The sequence below is a fragment of the Chiloscyllium plagiosum genome, unplaced genomic scaffold (assembly GCF_037043375.1).
Source record: "Chiloscyllium plagiosum isolate Xiang-an unplaced genomic scaffold, Cpla_swu_hap1 HiC_scaffold_18, whole genome shotgun sequence".
Classification (NCBI taxonomy): Eukaryota; Metazoa; Chordata; class Chondrichthyes; order Orectolobiformes; family Hemiscylliidae; genus Chiloscyllium; species Chiloscyllium plagiosum.
In genome coordinates, this window is record NW_028270156.1 from 112,034,453 (window position 1) to 112,059,128 (window position 24,676).

Below are 24,676 nucleotides of genomic sequence, written 5' to 3' on the forward strand. Positions count from 1 at the left end.
GTTCCTGGGCTACGTTTTTGGACATGGACAAATGACCCAATCAGATATGAAAATGAAACTAATTAGGTAATTTCCCACACCATCGTCAAAAGAAAAGCTGCAGCACTACGGTTCCTCGGATTGACTAGATTTTACCGAAAGTTTATGCCAAAATTTAGCAGTGTGGCTGCTCCAGCCACCGAATTGTTAAAAATGGACCAGAACTCCCTGTGCGCAGAGTACTGTCGAAAGGCATTTGATCGCCTAAAAACTGTGTTAACCACTGCCCCAGTGTTAACCACAGCAGATTACAATAAGAGTTTCAGCATGGCTATCAATGCCAGTGATGTGGGTGTCAGTGCGGTGCTCCTGCAGAGGATGAGGAGGTAATCAAAAGACCCATTACGTATTTTTCAAGTAAGGTGAACGTACATCAACAGAAATATTCAACGGTGGAGAAAGAGAATTGAAGCTTGGTGTTGGCATTGCAACATTTCAGTGTTTATATTACCAGCAATGCATCGGAGACAATCGCACGCACTGATCATAACTCATTGACAAGTGTGGAAAATTTTAAGGACAAAAATGCCAGTCTGTTTAGATGGAGCAGTCATTCAGTTTCACAATTGTACATTTGGCAGGTCGTGAAAACGGAATTGCTGATGTGTTATCGAGATTCGAATGAGATGCAGAGCCGTTCGCTGGAGGGTGTGCTGCGGCCTGAATTTTCATGGGTTTCTGCATGTTTGAATTTTGACAGTTGGTATAGTGTATATGCCTTTTTAAGAGTAATAAATAAGTTTGAATGGTTAAAAATGCAGCAATCGTTTGGTATCGATGGGTCATTTTCATTTGTGGCGGGGGGGGGGGGGGGGGGGGATGGGAGGTATCACAAAGCTAACCCCTTTTTTGTCTAAAAGCTGTTCCTTGGCTCAGGGAGTGTCTGTCCTTGGTTTTATTTTCAGAGGGGCAATAACATGGAGCATGACTTCGATCATTCTGGTTTGGTACAGAGATTAAAAGGATTTTCAGAGTCCTTTTGTTCATCTGGAAACAGATGAGATTTCAGGGCAAAGTGGTCATGCCTTCGAAGTGACCTGTATACTGAAAAGGGAGTGGTCAGCTCTTTCAGCTGAACTTGCTGAGCTTAGCTGAGCAGTTTCAGTTGAGTCTTGAAGTGGGAAGTTCAACAGAGAGCTGTGTGGAAACTCCGTGTCTTTTCTGCCCTTCAACTTCAACCTGAAAGCATGTGTTCCACTTATACTGGGTTTTTAAGGGAGTTTCCTTATTGGGACTGTTGTGTGTATTTGGAACAGCATAATTAAGCCCAGCTGAACAGGTTGAGATCTGTAGGGGTTCTTTACTCTGTTCTTTGTGTTTCATTGTGTAATTTGTGAATAAAGTGTTTTTCTGTTTTAAAATCCAGTAGTAAAAGTAGCTAAATTACTCTGGGTAATATTCATTGTGCATTTACCGAAACAAATTGCAAAGTTATGGTCTGAGCTGCCTGCTTAAGAAAGCTTTGAGTGGTCTAGCCTAGTCCATAATATCTCTAAGATGGAAGAAACCTCCTTGGGACTTGGTACAAATCATTCACTTCATTCCTCACCATCAGCCAATCACGTTAATCTAACACGTGTGTACCATTAGTAATGGAGGCAGGAGGAACAACATTGAATCTCTGATTCATTGGTTTGTCATGTTGCAGCATCAATTACATCCCGCTACTTCAGTGTAACAGTTTGGAGCAGTTAAATGGCCTCGTCTGTTCATGTGTCAGTGTCTGGAGAGGCGGAATGTCCTCTTCCTGGCCCCAAGGCAGAGGTTCAAGGGTTTCAGTAGGCAACCCGTGGTTCCAGCTTACCAGTGTGTTGTGCTGACTAGACTCATTATCTTCCTGCGTCGTAGGAGACAAACAGGAGGCTTGAAGAACACAACAAGTCAGGCAGCATCAACAGGTGGGGAAGTCAGCATTTCAGGTATAATCTTTCTTCAGGACTGTGGGTGGGGGTAGCGGGAGCAGCAGAAAAAGAGGAAAGGGACTGGTTTGGGTGTGGAGAGCAGCGGGATGGTGAGGTAGGAATACATGGACACAAGTGGTGGGTGCAACCTTCTTGGTCGGTAGGAGGGATGAATCCGATTGGGAGCTGGAAGGCAAGGTATCATGTGGAATTGAAAAAGGGGGAGGGTCTAGAAAGTAAGTAAGGACATGGCTGGTGAGGTTATTTCAACTTGGAGAACTCATTGTTGAGTCATCCAGGCTGTAGGCTATCCAGGCAGAAGATAACATGTTGTTCCTCCAATTTGTGGTCTGCTCACTGTGGCAGCAAAGAATGATATGGATGGTTATGATGGAAAGGGAGTGGGAAGGGGTTTGAAATGGGCGGTGACGAGGAGGTCAGGTTATACCCCACAGACCCAACTGTGATGGTCAGTGAAACGTGCCCTTAGTTTACGTTTGGTCTCCCCAATGTAGAGAAGACCACATCGGGAGCACCTGATGTAGTAAACTAGGTTGGAGGAGAGGCAGGTGAAACTCTGTCTGACCAGGAAGGACTGTTTGGGGCGCTTTAAAGAGGTGAGGGAGGTGGGGTGCCAAAAGGTGATGCATATTTTGCAATTGCAGGAGAAGGTACCTGGGGGCGGTTGCAGTGATTGGTGGGGAGTGAGGCACAATAAGCAATGAGAACGGCCTTTGTGGAAGGTGTGGCAGGTGGTGGGATCCAACCTAGTTTACTGCATCTCATGCACTCGATTTGGTCTTCTCTACTTCAGGGAGATCAAAGGTAAACTAAGGGAATGTTTTGCTGAGCATCTCAATCGGGCTTGTCAGGGCTGACCTGACATCTCAATCACCGCTATTTTCAATTCTCCCACTCAGTCCTTTTCTGACATGGCCACTGATGACCTCCTCCATTGTCAGAATGAACTTAAACCACAAAATGGAGGAACAACACTTCATCTATTGCCTGGCCAGTCTACAAGCCAGAGGCCTCAACACCGAGTTCTACATTTCAAATAACCTCCTTTCCAATCCTTTAATTCCCTTTCCAGCTCCTCCTCCTACTTTCCAGTTCTCTGATCAACCCTTCTTCCACATACCAGCCGGATTCATTCCTCTCATTACTAATCCGGTGGTGCCCTCTATTTGTGTTCATCTATCCTCACTCACTACCGTGTCCGCTTCTCCCTCACCACGCCCCTTTATCTGTATACCCCCTTACCCCCATTCCCAGTCCTGAAGAAGGGTTATACCCAAGGCGTTGACTTCTCAACCACTTGATGCTGCCTGGCGTTTTGTGTTCTTCCAGCCTCCTGCGTGTCTACTTTGAATTCCAACATCTGCATGTTTTTAAAGTCTTCTTGTGTAATAATCAAGAGAGAGTGAATGGGTTGTGCCTCTTCTTATCCAATAGTTTCGATGGGCTGAATGGCTTCCTTATATTAATGTGAAATCTGCTTGAGTTGCTGGTGAACTCCTCTTTTTTTCCGTGGAAATGTCTAGTGCCTAGCAGTACTTTTCGATTAATGTTACTTATACATTAACAGCACAAGCTTGAATGTTGTCCGATTTCATATCATAGCACCTGAGCACCTGGTGAAGGACTTATGCCCAAAACATCGATTCTCCTGCCCCTCGAATGCTGCCTGACCTGCTGTGCTTTTCCAACACCACACGTTTCGACGTCTACCACCCTGCCCAAGTCAATCTTCCCGTTATGTCATCAAATTACTTTAAGAATTTTGTCAGGCATAAACTTCCTCGCACAAAGTTACACTTACTATTCCTAATTAAAACCTATCTTCCCAAATGCATGAACATCTTATCCCTTCTCAAGTAACTTTCCTACCACAGATGTTAAATCTCCTGGTCTGCAGTTTCCAGTATATTTTGTTCAGTCCGTCTTGAATAAGGGCACAAAATCTGCTATCCTCCAGTGGTGAATGATGATCAAAATTATCAGTCAGGGTCCCCGCAAATTCTCCTGTAGACCCTTGCAGTGTTATTAGGTATATCTGATAAGGACCGTGAGATTTGTTCACTTCCAAACATTCCAGAACGGTCGAAACCTCCTCTATTATGATATGGATTGTTCCTAAGTTATCGCATTAACTTCCTCAAGTTCTCAAGTCATAATGTCTTTCTCCAAGGTAATCATAGAGTAGAAATATTCCATGAGGACTTCGCCCATCTCTTATTGTTCCACACATACATGTCCACTTTGGTCTTCCACAGGTTGTATTTCCTCTCTATTTATTGTTTTTAATCCTTTAATATATTTAAAGTAACTTTTTGGATTCATCTTAATCTTCCCATTTGAGTGGGTGTGTTCTAGACCCCAGGTCCTACTTCCGTAGGGCCTCCTCTAACCTAACTTTAAAGTCCACAGGTAAGTGACTCAGTGTTATTGACTCAGTGTTCTTGTTTTTGGAGAAAGTGTACAGTCATGGCAGCGCATGCGGTGGAATGTTCCTCCTGCAGGATGTTTGAGGTAGGGGTGACCACCGATACTCCTGCCGACTTCGTCTGCAGGAAATGCAGTCAGATCCTGATCCTCACCGAACGAGTTAGGGAACTGGAACTGGAGTTGGATGAACTGAGGATTATTCGAGAGGCTGAGAGGGTGATTGATAGAAGCTACAGGGACATAGTTACGCCGGAGAACAGAGGTAGCTGGGTAACAGTTAGAGGTGGGAAGGGGAAGAAGAAGGCAGTGCAGGGTTCACCTGTGGTCGTTCCCCTAAAAAATAAGTATACAGCTTTGGAAACTGTTGGGGGGGGGACAGCGTTGCAGGTGTAAGCTGCAGTGAAGGGGTCTGTGGCTCTGAGACTCAGAAGGGAAAGGGGGAGAGGAGGAGAGCGCTAGTTATAGGGGACTCTCTATTTAGAGGGACGGACAGGCGGTTCTGTGGACATGGGCGAGACTCACGGATGGTTTGTTGCCTCCCGGGTGCTAGGGTCCGAGACGTCTCAGACCGTGTCTTCAGAATCCTTAAGGGGGAGGGTGTGCAGCCAGAAGTCATGGTACATATTGGCACCAACGACATAGGTAGGAAGAGGGGTGGGGAGGTCATTCAAGAGCTCAAGGAGTTAGGCTGGAAGCTAAAAGCTAGGACAGACAGAGTCGTCATCTCTGGGTTGTTGCCGGTGCCACGTGACAGTGAGGCAAAGAATAGGGAGAGAGTGCAGTTGAACACGTGGCTGCAAGGCTGGTGTAGGAGGGAGGGCTTCAGATATTTGGACAATTGGACTGCATTCTGGGGAAGGTGGGACCTGTACAAACAGGACGGGTTGCACCTGAACCAGAAGGGCACCAATATCCTGGGGGGTAGGTTTGCTAGCACTCTTCGGGGGGGTTTAAACTAATTTGGCAGGGGGATGGGATCCGGACTTGTAGTCCAGAAAGTAAGCTAGCTGTGTGTCAGGATGCCCAAGACTGTAGGGAGGCTGTGGAGAAGGTAGCACTGACAGGGACTACTTGCGGACACAGAGATGGGCTCAAGTGCGTATACTTCAACGCAAGGAGTATCAGAAATAAGGTGGGTGAACCTAAGGCGTGGATCGGTACCTGGGACTACGATGTTGTGGAATCACGGAAACGTGGATAGATGAGGGACAGGAATGGCTGTTGGAGGTTCCTGGTTACAGGTGTTTCAGTAAGATTAGGGAGGGTGGGAAAAAAGGAGGGGGGTGGCATTGCTAATTAGAAATGGTATAACGGCTGCAGAAAGGAAGTTTGAGGGGAATCCGCCTCTGGAGGTAGTATGGGCTGAAGTCAGAAATAGGAAAGGTGCAGTCACCTTGTTGGGTGTTTACTATAGGCCCCCCAATAGCAGCAGAGATGTGGAGAAACAGATTGGGAAACAGATTTTGGAAAGGTGCAGAAGCCACAGGGTCGTAGTCATGGGCGACTTCAACTTCCCAAATATTGATTGGAAGCTCTTTAGATCAAGTAGATTGGATGGGGCGGTGTTTGTGCAGTGTGTCCAGGAAGCTTTTCTAACGCAGTATGTAGATTGTCCAACCAGAGGGGAGGCCATATTGGATTTGGTACTCGGTAATGAACCGGGACAAGTGGTGGGCTTGTTAGTGGGTGAACATTTTGGTGATGGTGACCACAATTCTGTGACTTTCACCTTGGTTATGGAGAGAGATAGGTGCGCACAACAAGGTAGATTTTATAATTGGGGGAAGGGAAATTACGATGCTGTAAGGCAGGATTTGAGGAGCATACGTTGGGAGCATAGGCTGTCAGGGAAGGATGTGGTGGAAATGTGGAACTTTTTCAAAGAGCAAATACGACGTGTCCATGATATGTATGTACCTATCAGGCAGGAAAGAAATGGTCGTGTGAGGGAGCCTTGGTTGACGAGAGAGGTTGAATGTCTGGTAAAGAGGAAGAAGGAGGCTTACATAAGGTTGAGGAAACAGGATTCAGACAGAGCAGTGGAGGGATACAGGATAGCCAGAAGGGACCTGAAGAAAGGGATTAGGAGAGCTAAGAGAGGGCATGAAAAATCGTTGGCGGATAGGATTAAGGATAACCCCAAGGCATTTTATGCGTATGTGAGAAACCTGAGAATGACGAGAACGAGGGTAGGTCCGATCAAGGACAGTAGTGGGAGACTGTGTATTGAGTCGGAAGAGATAGGAGAGGTCTTGAACAAGTACTTCTCTTCAGTATTTACGAACGAGAGGGACCGTATTGTAGAAGAGGAGAGTGTGAAATGGACTGGTAAGCTAGAAGAGATTCCTGTTAGGAAGGAAGATGTGTTGGACATTTTGAACAACTTGAGGATAGACAAGTCCCCCGGGCCTGACGGGATATATCCTCGGATTATGTGGGAAGCAAGAGAGGAAATTGCAGTACCGTTGGCAATGATCTTCTCCTCTTCACTGGCAACGGGGGTGGTACCAGGGGACTGGAGAGTAGCGAATGTTGTGCCCCTGTTCAAAAAAGGGAATAGGGATAACCCCGGGAATTACAGGCCTGTTAGTCTTACTTCTGTGGTAGGCAAAGTAATGGAAAGGGTACTGAGGGATAGGATTTACGAGTATCTGGAAAGACACTGCTTGATTAGGGACAGCCAGCACGGATTTGTGAAGGGTAGGTCTTGCCTTACAAGTCTTATTGAATTCTTCGAGGAGGTGGCCAAGCATGTGGATGAGGGTAGAGCAGTGGATGTAGTGTACATGGATTTTAGTAAGGTATTTGATAAGGTTCCCCATGGGAGGCTTATGCGGAAAGTCAGGAGGCATGGGATAGAGGGAAATTTGGCCAATTGGATAGAAAACTGGCTAACCGGTCGAAGGCAGAGAGTGGTGGTAGATGGTAAATATTCAGTCTGGAGCCCAGTTACAAGTGGAGTTCCGCTGGGATCAGTTCTGGGTCCTCTGCTGTTTGTTATTTTTATTAATGACTTAGATGAGGGAGTCGAAGGGTGGGTCAGTAAATTTGCAGATGATACGAAGATAGGTGGAGTTGTGGACAGTGAGGAGGGCTGTTGTCGGCTGCAGAGGGACTTAGATATGATGCAGAGCTGGGCTGAGGAGTGGCAGATGGAGTTCAACCCTGCCAAGTGTGAGGTTGTCCATTTTGGAAGAACAAATAAGAATGCGGAATACAGAGTTAATGGTAGGGTTCTTAGTCAGGTGGAGGAGCAGAGGGATCTGGGGGTCAATGTACATAGATCTTTGAAGGTTGACACTCAGGTGGATAGAGTTTGTAAGAAGGCCTATGGAGTATTATCGTTCATTAGCAGAGGGATTGAATTCAAGAGTCGTGAAGTGATGTTGCAGCTGTACAGGACTTTGGTTAGGCCACAGTTGGAGTACTGTGTGCAGTTCTGGTCGCCTCACTTTAGGAAAGATGTGGAAGCTTTGGAGAGGGTGCAGAGAAGATTTACCAGGATGTTGCCTGGAATGGAGAGGAAGTCGTACGAGGATAGGTTGAGAGTTCTCGGCCTTTTCTCGTTGGAACGGCGAAGGATGAGGGGTGACTTGATAGAGGTTTATAAGATGATCAGAGGAATAGATAGAGTAGACAGTCAGAAACTTTTTCCCCGGGTACAACAGAGTGTTACAAGGGGACATAAATTTAAGGTGAAGGGTGGAAGGTATAGGGGAGATGTCAGGGGTGGGTTCCTTACCCAGAGAGTGGTGTGGGCATGGAATGCGCTGCCCGTGGGAGTGGTGGAGTCGGAATCATTGGCGACCTTTAAGCGGCATTTGGATAGGTACATGGATGGGTACTTAACCTAGGTTAGAAGTTCGGCACAACATCGTGGGCCGAAGGGCCTGTTCTGTGCTGTATTGTTCTATGTTCTATGTTCTATGTTCTCAGCCAAGGCTCTTTCTTGCCCCCCTTTTCACACTACTGATTTCCTTCTTCCGTAGACTCCTGTGTCCCTTATATACCTCCAGGGATTCCCTTGATCCCTGTTGCCTCTATCTGAGCCACGCCCCAAGTTAGAACTTGAATCTATGGACCAGTTTTGTTCCTCTCCATATCTATTTGAAACTTAATTGAACTATGGTTACTGGTCCCAAGGTGCTCCTCCACTCTTAACTCAGTCATCTGTCCTGCCCAATTTCCTAAGAGTATTTCGAGTTTTGCTCCTTCCCGAGTAGGCACGCTATATACTGCTTGAGGAAACTTTCCTGACGCATTTTACAGTTCTACCCGTTCAAATCACTTAACACTCTGGCAGTCCCAGCCTATGTTAGCAAAATTAAACTCCCCAATTATGATCACCCTATTGCTCCTCAGGTCTCCCCTCTCTCCCTGCATATTTGTTCCACTCATTCCTGTTGACTATTTGAGGGCCTATAGTACAACCACAATCACTACACCATCCCGTTCCTATTTCTTAGCTCCACCCACAGAGCCTCACTGGATGATCCTTCAGTTATTTCATCTCTGATTACTGCTGTGGTACTCCCCTTAAACAGAAATGCAATTTCCTCTCCCCTCCTCCCATCGTCCCTGTCCAGTCTAAAGTACCTGTAACCTGGCCCATTGAGGTGCCAGTCCTATCCCTCCCTTAGCATTTTTTTCAGTAATAGCTGTACGATACCAGTCCTGCGTACCTATCCATGCGCTGAGTTCGTCGGCCTTACCTGTCAGCCCTCTTGCATTGAAATAAATGCAATTTAATCCAAAAGGCATTACTTTCTCTGTCGTATTCGAGCCGAACCTATTTCTTCAACTTACTATTTCTGATTGCTGCATCTCCTTCCAACCTCACACTTGCCTCCCTGCTCTTGAGGATACGACCCCCCTGCCAATCTCATTTAAACACTCCCTTGTAGCACGAGTAAAGCTGGCCGCCAAGATATTGGTGCTTCGTCCATTGCATGTGGCACGGTCACGGATGGTAATAAAAAATTACAGCGCAGTGCAAGCCTTTTGACCCTCGATGTAATCTCCCTCTTAGGAGATTTGCACTGTTATTTTTTTTAATGTTTCTCTTAGCTCTCGGTAATCACTCTGCATGACCTCATTCCTATCTCTACAGGTATCATTTGTGCTAACGTGCATAATGACTTCTGGCTGCCCACCCTCCCCCTAGAGAATATTCTGCACCTACTCAGAGACAGCCTGGACCCTAGAACCTGAGAGGTAACACACCATCCTGGATTCCCGTTTGAGGCCATAGAAGCTCCAATCTGTTCCTCTAGCAATCAACTCTCCTATCTCTCAAACCCTGCTTACTTTTACCCTTTCCTGCTGTGTCCCAGAGCCAATGGTAGTGCCACTAACATCGCTAAATGCTGCTTTCCGCTGAACAGTCAATGCCCCCAACAGTATCCAAAATGGTATACTTCCTTTCAAGGGGAATGGCAATAAGTGATTCCTGTACTCTCTGCCTACTCCCTTCATCAGTCGTGATGGTCACCCAGCTACTCTTTGCTTGGAACATGACAGGGAGCAAGGAAAGTCTGTTTAATTAAATTGTTAACATTTAAATGCAACAGACCTTACAAGTAAGCGTGATGAACTCTGGGTGTGGATCTTTACGTGGGACTGGGATATGATAGTCATTACAGAAACATGGATAGGGGCAGGTCTTGGGTGTGACCACCGCACTAAAGCACTTATCTTTCTCCAGCTCCCGAACACAATCACCAAGGAGCTGATGCTGGATGCATTGCCCACACGTGTAGTCATCAGGGACGTTGGCAATCTCCCTGAGCTCCCATATCCCGCAGGAGGAACGTGCGACTCCCCCAAATGCCGTCTGGACTGCTGCAAGACTAAAGATAAAAGTACCTAGAGCTTGCTTGTACATTTTGCTGACCTGTTGCTCACTGAAGCTTATCAAACCAAAGCCTTACTACTTACTCTGCTACCGACAGATTGGTAAATGTATCGATACAACAAAGGTTGTTGGAGTTGTGGATAATTTGGAGGGCTGTTGTAGTTTGCAATGGGACATTGATATGATCCAGAACTGGGCTGATAAGTGGCAGATGGATTTTAACCTTGAAATGTGTGAAGCGATTCATTTTGGAAGGTCGAATTTGAATGCAGAATAAAGGCAGGATTCTTACTTTGTGGAGGAACAGGGGGATCTTGTGTCATAGCTCCATCAGAGTTTCCACCCAGGTTGATAAGATTGTTAGGAAGGTAGATGATGTTTTGATTAGCAGGGGATTGAGTAGTATAAAGTGTTGGTTGGACGTCAAGGGCCAAAAGGTTAGTACTGTACTCTAATGTTTTATGTTTCTGTTTCACCCAGCTTGTGGATTCTTATTAATTTTTGAATGTGTCATGGAGTAGTGTGTATGAGAACATTAAGCTTTTTAGGGGCGTTAGGCCAAGATCACCAGTTATGGTGTGCATTGTTACAGTCACCTGAAAGACAGTTCAATATGTGTGTGTCGAACTACACCAGACAGAATCTGTCAAGTTCAGTTATTAACGTGATTCATGACTTGCCACTTCTTGCTGTTTTCTTCAGATACATTCTGCTGGGTGACCCATGTATTAATCTCTGGCCATCCACAGAGATGTACAATTTTAGTTTGATACTGGTGAATGTGAAGGTGCCATTTCTTAGATACGGTTTTAGAGGTTTCTTTGTGAGACACGATGTGGTGCAGAAGACTGCAAACTTGTTAACGTCTTCACCCAGTGTCTGCTTCAGGTTTCAGATGCATGGAGTCTGGGAGACAGGCCAGATATCATCACCATAAGTGACTTGTGTGATGTGATTCTGACACTCCATACCCATTCATCTGCCCCCTGGGCCGGGCTCAGTCTGAAGATGAATTTGTAAGGCATGGTTGTTGGCCAGTCATTGATCTAATTTGGACAGCATTTGTACCTACACAGAGATTAGTGATAGCCTGATGGCTAGTTTCTCCCCGACCCAAGGTGGAATCCAAATAATTTGTTGCGAAATAATGTTTCAATGACTGCCCTGACCCAGATGAATGACAGCACTCCATCCACTCCAGGAATTCCTAAAAATAATCAAAAACACCAAAATAGAGGAAGACGAAACAACGATCTCATTCGACAGAACAGCAAAGTTCACCTCCATCAACATCGACCTAGCAAAGGAAACACTTACCACACTTTTAAAAGAGACCACCACAAATACCCCAACAACCATCAATCACATTACCAACGAAAACATCATGAAGCTAGTGGACCTGTGCCTCACCACCCACTTCACCTTCAACAACATACACTACAAACAAACCAACGGCACACCCATGGGTTCTCCGCCATTAGGATTCATAGCAGAAGCAGTAATGCAAAGACTAGAACAAACAGCCCTACCAACCATCAAACCAAAAATCTGCGTCCGCTATGTAGATGACACCTTTGTCATCACAAAATGAAACAAGATAGAAGAGACATTTAGCATCATCAACAACACCCTCACAGGCATAAAGTTCACCAAGGAGGAAGAAACTGACAACAAACTCGCATTCTTGAACGTCACCGTCGAAAGAAAGGACAACAGAGATCTACAAACCTGCATATACAGAAAACCGACAAACACTGACCAAATACTTAACTACACCAGCAACCATCCCAACACACACAAACGAAGCTGTATCAGAACACTATTCCAACGAGCCACCACACACTGCAGCACAGACAAACTTCGGAAAACAGAGGAGAACCACCGATACAACGTATTCGAGAAGAACGGATATTCAAAAAATACAGTGCACAGATTCGTGAAGAACAAACCACGACAAGCAGACCAAACACAGCCAGAAACCCTAACCACCTTACCATACATCAAAGAAGTTTCAGAAATGACAGCCAGACGACTAAGACCCCTCGGAATCCAAGTAGCACACAAACCCACCAACACTCTCAAACCAAAACTAACAAACTTAAAAGACCCAGTGCAACCCATGGACAAAACCAACGTCATCTACAAAACTCCATGCAAGGACTGCCACAAACACTACGTAGGACAAACAGGAAGAAAGTTATCCACCAGGATACACGAACACCAGCTAGCCACAAAAAGACACGAGCTTCTCTCCCTGGTAGCCCTACACACGGATGAAAAAAAAACACCAATTCGACTGGGAGAACACATCTGTCCTGGGACAGGCTAAGCAAAGACATGCCAGAGAATTCCTAGAAGCCTGGCACTTCAACCACAACGCCATAAACAAACACATAGATCTAGATACCATCTATCAACCTCTCAGTAAACGAACAGGAAATGGAATCGCCACAATCCCTGGGAAACCCATCCAGGACAAACATGTAAATAGAAAGCAGAAGACAACAGCTTCGCTTCACTTGGAGGTCGCCACTGATGATGTTACCTTGCCAGGTAATGAAACGTCTGGATATCAAACCTACAGCTCAGCGAGCAAACCTACACCCAGGGAGGAAGCTCTCTGGATAGATTTAAGAGCAGACCATTGTCTTACTCAGTATCACAGGCTACTGTGACTGAATTCCAATCTTTCAAAATCCATTTTCAACGTAAGTTATGATTGCAAGCTGATGAGTTTACTGATCTGAAAAATAATCAGATATTTGCTAAGTTAATGAATTGGGCAAAACTGTGAAATATGATTATTCATTGTTCAACCAAACAATAATTGCATCATCTCTGGAAACAAATGGGTTGATGTTATATTTATGGAACTAAAATACAAAATCCTGTCAAAATTATAAGATACAAAAATAAAGAATGTATATTTATTTAATATCGAACAAAGAACGTGATATCGGACTATATTGGTGATCACAATTACATATGCATTGTCAGTATTCAAATAAATACATCGTCGCTCCAACATTTGGAACGTGGTTGGCTTCTGAATGATTACGTTTTCAGAGAGAGAAAACGATTGAACATCATAGAGAAATAGCTTTCTTATACATTTATATATAATCAATCAGTTTAATTTCTCACCGAAACGTGTGAGTTTCAGCTATTTACCAACAGTTAAGAAATGACAATAATTCAACATGCACTGTGAATATTGATTAAATAAATGATTTGTGTTATTAAATTGAAGTGAACAATAATTTGAAACCTTGCCATTTTTAGAATGAATGGTATTTATCCAACTCCGAGGTCTTGTGCTGACAATCTTGAAACTGGGACACTTAGATGCTGTAATGCCAGCTAAGAGAAATTGAGTATTCTTATTTTACCCTGTATTTCTTTCAAAATTCTGTGCACTACAATAAGTTCACTTCTTTCTCTCTTCTGATCAATGAAGAGTAAATCTAATTTCTCGCATCTTTAACTACATCCTTATTCCAGTTATCTTTCTGATTATTTAAGGTTACTGGTATTCTTCTGCAAAGTAATGAAGGGTGTGTGTTTGTGTGTGCGTGTCTGTGTGCGTGTCTGTGTGTGTGTCTGTGTGTGTGTCTGTGTGTGTGTGTCTGTGTGCATGTGTGCGAGAGAGAGAGAAAGAGAGAACACTCCACTGTAATGTCTGAATTACACCCAGTGCCTCATGTAAAAGAGGTAAGGATTAGGAAGGCAGTATAGATTAAAATGTGGTTAAAGAGCTAGTTCATTTTTGAAGGTTTCAGATTTTTGGATCATTGGGATCTATCCCAGGACAGGTGGGAGCTTTAATAAATGAACAGGTTGCACGTTAACTGGAGGAGCATCAACATCCTGGTGGGGAAGTTTGCTAGTGCAAATTAGGTAGATTCAAACTCATAAACCAGGAGGCTGGGAAACAAAGCAGCAGGTGAGAAAATAAATAGACGGTAGAGGAGAGTAGGACATCAGGTACGGTCAGTCTCATGTCCATGCTGCGAGAAGGCATCAAAAAGTCCAAAATGTGAGTTGTAGGTTGGAATAAATGAAACTTAACAAATGAAGATGGGACGTGTTGGTGTTGTTAACGAGTGAGGTGTGTGAAATCAGGAATCTCGTACTCGAGAAAATATTAAAGGGGAAAGACAAATCAAAATAACTTATTTAAAAACTTTGTGCATAAAAGCACACAGTATTTGGAATAAAATTGATGACCTGACAGTAAGTACAGAGACAAATGGGTATGACCTAGTAAGGATGACTGAAACATGGTTACAGGAAGATCAGGATTCGACAGTGAACTATCCATGGGTACTCAATGTTCCGAATGGATAGACATAAAGGCAATGGAGGTGGAATTGATGAATTGATTATAGACGATATCAAGTATATGTTAAGAAATGGTATTGGCACGAGGTAACAACATGAAAATCAGTCCAGGTGCAAATAAAAAGCAAGGGAAGAAACCTCTTTGGAAGAGTAATTTTCAGCCACCGTCTCCCCAAAGTACTTCTGAGATCGGAAATAATGAGGGCTCCTGACAAGGTAACAACGGTGGGATAAACGTGCATATTGAATCAATTAATCAATTAATCAACTAGGCCAGGGATCGGCTCCAAGTACAAATCGTAGAGTATATGAAGGATTGTTTTTGAGAGCACATATCATGGAACCAACCAGAGAGCAGGCTACTTTAGATTTGATATTAGGAAGGAATGAAAAACGATCTTGCAGTTAAGGATCCTCTTGGAAGGAGTGAACACAACATGATGCAGTTTCAGGTTCAGATTGAAGGAGAGAGGACAGAGTCACATTCGAGAGCCTTATTGTTGGGCAATGATATTTGCAGTGGCCTAAGGAAAGGTTTGGTGTGGGGTGGGGGGTGGATGCGAACAGTCAAAGGCAGGGAAGGTGAAAAAATTACCAAATACTTAAGGGGATACTAAATACCTCTCAATTAATGTATGTTCGTGAGAGAAGAGGAATTGCATTACAGAGAAACAATATCCATGTCTAGGTAAGGTAGTCAATGACAGCATGAGGGCAAAAACTACGGTAAATCATACTGCACAAATTAGTCATGCTCGGAGGGATTGGGTAAGGCAGTGGCCTAATGCCTTATAGCTGAACTGTTCATCGAGAGACACAGATAATGTTCTGGGAACCTGGGTCGAATCGTGTCATGGCAGATGGTGGAATTTGAATTCAAATTTGGGATTAACAGACTGATGGTGAACATGAATAGATTGTCAGGAGAAGCTCACAAGTTTCACCAATGTTCTATTGGAAGGAAACTACCAAATTACCTGGTCTGACGTACATGTGACTCCTGACCCACAGTAATGTAGATCACTCCTAACTGCCCTCTGGGCAATCACGGATGGACAATAAATGCTGGCCAACGTAGCATTGCTCTCTTCCTGTGAATGAATGAAAACAAAAAAAAATAAGTTTCCTCAAAGGGTTAACACACAACATTAAAAGAAGCTATGACAGGAAACGAACAGAAACATAAACACTGATACCAGAAGGTTTCACTAGTAAATAAAAAGGAAATGCGTAGTAAAACTAAGTGCTGGCTTTTTTCAGGATGAAACTGACATGTTAAAAATGAGAAACTCAAAAATGGCAGAGGCACAAAAGCAATGCTTTCTGTTTTCACAAACTACCCTAAAACTGTAGCTCCTACAGAGGATATTGTTGGGATTACTGTTGTTTTTCATTTTTATAAATGACCTAGATGACGGCATAGAATGATGTGTTAGTAATATTATGGATAATATTAAGGTGGTTGAAGTGTGGATAGTGCTGAAGGATGTTGCAAGTTACAGAAGGGCATAGATAAGCTGGAGGTGGCAACCTGAGTTTAATGTGAAAAGTGTGAGGTGGTTCGCTTTGGAAGGATCAACAGGAATGAACAATACTAAGCTAATGGTAAGATTCTTGGCAGTGTCGATGAGCAGAGAGATCTCAGTGTCAATGTACATAGATCGCTGAAAGTTGCCACCCTCTTTAATAGACTTGTTAAAAAGGTGTACTGCATGTTAGCTTTTATTGGTAGAGGGTTTGAATTTTGAAGCCACACGATCATACTGCAGATGCACAAAACTCCATTGTGGCTGCACTTGGAGTACTACGCATAATTCTGCTTGCTGCATTATTGGAAGGACTCAGAGGCTTGGAAAGGGTTCAAAAGAGATTTACGAGGATGTTGCCTGATCTGGATGGAAGATCTTATAAGAAAAGTCTGAGTTATTTCGGCTGTTTTCGTTCGAGAGAAGAAGGTTGAGAGGTAACCGAATTGATCTATATAAGATAAACAGAAGGTGAGATGGGGTGGAGAGTTTTATGAAGCTTCAAGTGTATTATATCATTAAGAGAGTTGAAAGGTTCGCCAAGGGCCAAGGGCTTAGCATGCACACAGAGTAGTGGGCAAATTAAAATGCAATAATTGGTAAAACAGCTAGCAGTATCTGGGTTACTATGAGACAAAAACAAATTCAAATTCAGCCACTCAGTTTAAATTCTGCCCAACATACCAAATGCCAATCAAGTTTGTATTTAGTATTTTGACAATATTAAAGCCAATGAAATGATCCAATGTTTTGGTGTATAAATATCAAACAATTTGAACTATTAGCCAGAGCGACAAAGACCAGCAAGCCGCCAATATGTCCAGCAGAAAGATCTGCTCTCTGACAGGTACCTTTCTGAAACAAAGACCTGGGAAGCAGAATTCTCAAGAACAAGAAAAGAAGACAGGAATATGGAGAAAATTCGACAGCTGCCTGGCTTTGAAATAAGATTTTTTTTAAAAAAACTTAATCAGCAATTTTTGATCGGACTATTATTATCGAGGTGGAGGTAAAAGATAGCTTTAAGGTAAAATAGTTGTAAATAGTTGTTAGATAATATTCTCTGTTAGACTTAAGGAATAAAGTTGTTAATTTTTACTTTAAATATTAATTTCGGGATAGCTCTTTGCCTCTGGAATTTTAACAGATTACAGCACGGGGTGAATCCTTTACGTGTTGCCGGTTTAAATTAGCAGAGGGGTGTACCCCGGGTCGTAACAACAGTCAGAGTCTTTTTCCTCGGATGGTGATAGTTATCACGATAGATATAGTTTTAAATTTGAGGGGTGTGATAGTTATAGGATAGATGTCAGAGGTAGTTTCTTTACTCAGAGAGTAGTCGGGGCATACAGCGGCCGCCCTGCAACCATAGTGCACTCACCAGCTTCAAAGGAATTTAAATGTTCATTTGATAAACATATGGATGAAAATGTCGTAGTGTAGAATAGATAGACTTCAGATTGGTTCCACAGTCGGCACAACATCGAGGGCCGCAGGGCCAGAACTGTGCTATTATGTTCTATGTTCTATGATTGCTATGACCAGGGAAAAACGTATTAAGTAAACTAATGGGATTAAAGGCAGATAAGTCCCAAGTGTATTAAAGGAGCTAGCAGCAGAGATAGTAGATGTATTGGTTGTGATATTGAAAAATGACTTGGATTGTAGAAATGTGCCAATGCATTGGAAAATTGCTAATATGCCATTCTTATTCACAACGGAGATAGGCAAAAGATGGGACACAATATATCAGTGAGTTTGACCTCTGTGTTGGGAGGTTGCTGGAATCAATCATAAAGAAGGAAATAACTGAACACTTGGAAAAACACAGATCATGTCACCAGTTTCAGCAGTTTCAAGAAGGGTAGGTCATGTTGGACAAATCTGCTGGAGATAATTCAGGATGTAAACAGGAAGTTGTATAATCGGGATCCAATAGATGTCGTATCTCGAGACATTCAGAGGCATTTAGCAAGGCGCTACATAAACGACTGATCGAGAAGGTTCGTTCCCAGAAGTTTCCCGGCAGAGTATTGGCTTGGATAGAGGATTAGCTGACTGACAAAAGGCAGAGAATTGGGAGATGGAGAAGTCAACATGGCAAGTGTATGGAACTGAAAATGACCATTGAGATTAGAATTAAAGAGCGTTGACCATTCTTTTGCGATTTATTATTTTTTTCTGCAGATGCAAAGGCTGGAAAGTGGGAAACGGGGCTGCAAGAGACCAAAAATAAACTACAGATGCTGGAATTCAAAAAAGACAAACAGAAGGCTGGAAGAACACAGCAGGCAAGGCAACATCATGAGGTGGAGAAGTCGACGCTTCGTGTTTGCACCGTTCTCCACCGCCTGATGCTGCTTGGCTTTCTGTATTCTTCCAGCCTTCTGCCTGTCTATGATAGAGCTGTAAAACATGTTTGCATTACTGCAAACTGACAATTTGGACATGGTGTAAAAAATATTGCATTGTCAACGCCATTGGAATGTGGCCACAATCCATATTTTTGGCAAAAACGTCGAAGAATATAAAGATTGAAAAGCTAAAAAAGGGAAGATATGAAATGGATATCAGTCTATTGGTGCGTAAAAATGGCGAACTTGTAAAGTTTTGGGCAATACCATGATGACCTTTGAAAAGGTAAGGTGCTTTTCGGTGATTGAACAGAAACATGAACGTCTGTGGGTAAGCAGTTTGCAGGTGCCCATTTGACAGAATGGAGCAAAACCGATCAGTTGTCAGACCAAAGCAACATCTTTACCCAGGCAACAATTCAAATTCTGCCAATTAATTTAAAAAGGCACTTGGAGACTAAGGGTCCATTTTCGAGTTAATAATCTGAAAACAATCATATTAGAAGGATTTCTTGTGTCAAGGAGGTATATAAAACAGAGGCAATTGAACAGAGGGGATAGAGTCAACTGCCATATGAAAAGATGATGACAGGAAAGACATATTGGGGTCTTGCAAGAAATTTCCATGCTCGGTATAAGAAGCTCTATCCATCAATAAAGGCTGAGCAAATATTCTTGAAACCAGAAAACAACTGAGAAAGCATTTCAGATAGAAAAAGATGAGGGAATAAGATACAGATATTTCAAGTGAACCCATTCTGTGAAACCTTTGAGAAACTAAGTTTTTATTTATTGTTCTTACTAATAATGGATTTATGAGTGGAATCTGTATTATTAAAACAGCATATAAGGAAGATCCAGAATAGATTGTTATTTACAGAGTGATGGTTCACTTTTTCAGAGATTCGTTCACTGTTAGAGTTAGAATCATAGAATTCCTACCGTGGGGAAACAGGCCCTTTAGCCGAACAAGGACCACGCTGACGCTTTGAAGAGTAAACCACTCAGATGCATGCCTCTACCATATTAACTTCTGACCAACCTACACATCCATGAACACTGTGGACAATTTAGCATGGTCAATTTACCTAACCTGCATATCTTTGGATTGTAAGACGAAACGGGAGCGCTGAGAATGTGTCAACTCCACAAAGACATTTGCCCGTGGCTGGTATCGAACCCGGATCTCTGGCGGTGTGAGGCAACAGTGTTAACCCCTGAGCCACCGTGCCACCTCTTAACAGGTAAATAGTTACTTGATAATTACAGAGTGCGAGAAAGGATTCCATTGCACTGAACCACTCCTTTATAACAAGCTGGTATCAAAGTGCTACATCACTTGTCACACTTCCTTACCATATTGTAAGGCGAGGAGAGATCTTCGCTGGGTGTATTGGTTTTAATTATCAGATGGATGTTGATCTCCACATCATAATATTATAGAGAACTCGAGGTGGGTCAAGTGAATGATATATTGGTATATGGAGTATAGCAGGAAAAATGTGTATGTGTTTGAATAGATTGGTGGTGTGAATAGAAAAACTGTGTATTATTCCAATGGAGAGATTGCAAAGCTGAGGTACAGGGGAATCAGGCACCTGGATCACAAAAAAAGCACATTGCTTGCGCATCATACCGAGGCAATATAAATTTTCAAACCTTTTGAAAGAGAATATATGAAGAAGTAGGGAAGATTTACTACTGCTTGGCAGGGTAATGGGGAGACCACATCAGGAGAACTGAGGGCATAATGACATGAAAAGCAGTCCAGAGAAGATTCACTCAACTGATTCCTGTGATGAGCATTTATCTCTGGAGGAAACATGGTCAGACTGGCCTTGGATCTGTTGGAGTTTAGGCAAATGACACATGATCCACTTTAAACCCATATAATTCTGAGTAGTATATTCAAATTGAATGCTAAACCAATTTTCAATTTGTGCGAGAGATTTCCAGAAATGGATGGAGAATATCCCAGTGAAGGAGTTGGTGATTGCTTTAACCATCTCATAGGGTTCTGCGTCTGTGGGAACTCCCCTCAGAGAGAGTAAGACATTAAATATTCTTAAGACACCGGCAGACAATTTATCGCTAATAATGATGCATGAACGTTATAAGGCATAGCAGGAATATGTGTTTCAGGCCACAATCAGATCATCCATGATGTTATCACATGGAGGGCTTGGTTCAAGTTGTCCAATCACTTACTCCTGATCGTAGTTTCTACGTTGCTATTGCCTTTAGATACTGACAAATAATGAAGACATTCTCAAGCGCACAAAGGTTCTCCCTTTCAGAATGATGAGCATTACTTGCAAATTTGATTTTTAAACAGCACTGCGAAAGCACACGTAGAAATTTCATGGAGTTCCGGTAGGATCAGATGCTTAGGCAAAGTAAAAGCCTAATTAAAACTGCGTTAGAAAGCAGATCGGTTAAAATGGATGCCGTCAGTAGTGCAGATCCCTTTCAGTTGTTCTTGTGATGCGAATTCCGTTGGCAAGACCAGCATTTATTGCCTGTGTCTTATTTCCACTCAGAATATGGTGGTGAACCCCAGTGATCTTCGTATTGTAGGTACACTAACTGATATGTTTCAAAGAAAGCCACAGGACTCTGAACATCTGACAGTGAAGGGACAATGGTATTGATTCAAGTCAGGATGCTGTGTCACCTTGGAGGTTGTACTCATCACCACATGATGTTCACAGCAATGAAAATAGTGGGACTACATCTTCTGTTATTAAATGCATAAAGTCGTACGGCATACAAACAGGCCCTTCAGCCCAACAGGTATATGCCAACCAAAAGCTAACAAACTGCAATAATCTCACTTGCGTCCAGATTATAGCCTACTCTGCCCTGGCCTTTGAAGTGCTGAATCAGTTGCTTCTTAAATGCTGTTATCTTGTATTATCTGTGTCTGAGTTGTCAGTTGGTTAATAATTTATGCGTGAAATGGATTCTACAAATAGATCACACAATTTTAGAGACAGTGACAGGCTCATCAGATCAATAAAACATCTGCATTGTTCAACAATTATTAGAAAATTGAGTTTTTAAAAAACATTCATATGGGATTTTAATAAGGTAGACCGGCTTTAATTGCCCTTGAGAAGTCCCAGTACAGCTGGTGTTGGTAATCCACAGTGCTGCTGGGACTGAATCTGAGAAGTGCATTTGTGTGTCAGTATTGCAGCGAGGCAGTATTACTAACTACAAATGGATGTAGTGCATAATTAGGCCCCTGCTTTCTCTTCGACAACAGCTATTGCATCTGTATTCATCCGGGCACCTGAGGGTCTTCTCTGGGCCACTCCCTGCTTGGTGCCATGTAAATACTGGAATTTGGTGAACTTTAGGAGGTGAGTTAGTCACCACAGAATTGGCAACATCTGAAATGCTGTTTTTTTGCATGGCCAGTCCAGTTGAAGTTTTGACAGATTTTATACTCTGGATATTTGTCATTGGGTATTGATTATGTCACAGATATCAATAGAAGGCTTTTAGATTCTCTCCAATTTGAGATATTTATTGTCTGGTCATATGAAAGAATTATTCTTGTTTGCCACTTATCAGATAAACCTCAATAGTGTTTACATATTTCAGAAGAGGGGAACAGCCTGCTCCAGTACCAGAGGATTGTAAAATGGTGCTGAAGAATGTGTTTTGAGTTCAATTGGGACACTGGTGTTTTCCTACCCACTCAACATTTTATTTGGAATCACACGTTCAAGTCACAGAAACATGGAATTGAATCAAGGAAATAGTTAGCAAAATCATTGGGCCTTGCATATTGGGTTGGGGTGGGGATGTGAATGCTGTGATGAACAACAGGCAGGAAATCACAGGAAGCGAATACCTGTGAACGAACTTAAGCTGCCCCCATCTTCCACATTCTCACCATCATCATTTATGAATATCACAGAAAAACCTTGATTTTCTTCCGGGTCTCCAGATGTTATTCACAGAGGAAGAATGAAGAATTCCAGTCTCGTGCTGTTCTTATTTTGGGGAATTTACAGAGTGATGTAGTTCAGTTCTTTTATGACGGGCCGGAAATAACATTTGAACACAGCTGAACCTACTTTTACACTCTGCCACCTCTGCATGTTTTATTTATAAAGCTTGTAAATAATTTAGGAAAGACTAGGGTTTGGCACCTTGCACTGGAACATTTGTATTTTCCGTGACACTGGAGTATGCCCTGTGTAACATTCCCAGCAATAGTCAGAACTGAAAAAAAATCGCAGGATTTCTGGACTCATTCTTTTTTGTTTGAAAAAGCGAATGTGTGAGGATAAAGACTTAATTAAATTGCACCTAATGGACACACTGCAGGAGATCAGATCATATTCTCACATCTTCCATGAATTGGAAGCAAATTATTGGAACAAACGCCCATTGTTGCACATACTGTAGAAACAAACGTTTAAAAAATGTTGAGGCACCACACTAAAGGGGAAAAAACGTGTCGTCTGCACTTGATGGAGATACAAACATTCAGAATAATTAGACAATCTGAACAAGAATCAAGCGATAGAAAAATATATAACAAGTCTTTTCTCAGATCATGACCCCATCATGGCACATCAGTCCAATGTATCAACTACGATAATTTACCTAATTTCTCCTGGTGATCCCCAAGCCCCCAACCCACAAACATACACACACGCTGCCCTTCCAACCCACACCAAATGCCCCCAAGCTGATGGCCCTCTGATAGCAGAGGTCGCTTCCATCTCCTACACAAAATCCACAAACAGGACGACCCAGGCAGACTCACTACTTCAGCCTGTACCTGCTACGAACAATTCATCTCTTCCTACATTGAATCAATCTTTTCCCCTGGTCTAGTCCCTGCCCATGTACATCCGTGATTCCTCTGACACTCGACACCAATTTCAGAATTTCCATTTTGCAGGCACCATCCACCTCCTCTTTCCAATGAACGTAAAATCCCAATACACATCACCCCCCCCCACCCCCCCCACCCCCACCCACCCACCCCCACGAGGATGGTCTCAGGGCTCTCTGCTTCTTCCTGGAACAAAGACATGAACTGCACCCAATCCCCAACCCTCCACCAACTGGCTGAGCCCGTCCTCTTCCTCAACATCTGTTTTTATCATTCCCATGATCATTCCAACTTTGCCTTTTCTATACATCTTTTCTCTCTTCTGGTGTATCTTGTGCCCCACCTCGTGATTACTGTTTGGAGGCCTGTACAAGACTTCAACTATGTTTGTTTTATTCACCTTTTCCACGCCTCAATTCTACCCACACAGATTCTCCACCATCTGACCCTAGTGTCACTGGTTCCCATTATATCTCTCTCAGTCCCTCAGTCCATCCGTCACTGCATGCAGCCTTTCCTCGAGCCACTCCTGACACTCCCCAAAACTCATCACTTGGCAATGGATGCTCCCATGGAGGGCTGTTTACACAAAGACAGTGGGCACTTTCTGATCCACTCGGAATGCTTGAAAAAAACCTTACCATTGGAAGGAACACAAAAGCTAAAATCCAAATGAATAGCAAGGCAGAGTACACATGCTGAATGACATCCATCTGCTCTCTCTCTTTCTGGTCTTTTTGACCATTTTCTGTTTATCCTTGTCCATCTGCAAGTAGATGGTCCATACGTTATACTTGGCCAAACAGCTTTGGTAGAGGTGATAGATATCAGATCCTGTGGTTACTGGACTGATTCAGTGGATTCCTCTTTCTCAGTTAATGAACTCACACTTAAGTATTTATTTTCAAGTCTGTCCATTTTAAACAAAAAGTCTTGGCGGAGTTGTGCTGAAATGATATTTAAATTTTAGAGACACAGGACTATGACATGTGGCAGTGAGATTAGGAATAGGAAAGTAGTACAGTTACATATATATGGGCAAAGAGCTGGTAGAGGAGGCAGTACTTCTGACATGTGTATCATTGGGATTCCCGGTTCGTTAGGATATACACGAGAAGGATGGGATGGACCTTAATTGGCAGCAATCTCTGATATCTGGGTCATTGGGATTCCCAGGTCTGTAGGATATACACAAGAAGGCCGGGATGGACCTGAACTGACAGCAATCTTCTGGCAGGAATGTTTGTTATTGTCACTCAAGAGTGTTTAAACTTGTGTGGCCGGCCGGGGTGGCGGGGCGGGGGGAGGTGGAGGAGGACAGTGGGAACCAGAGCTGTCTGTCCACAAGTACAGTG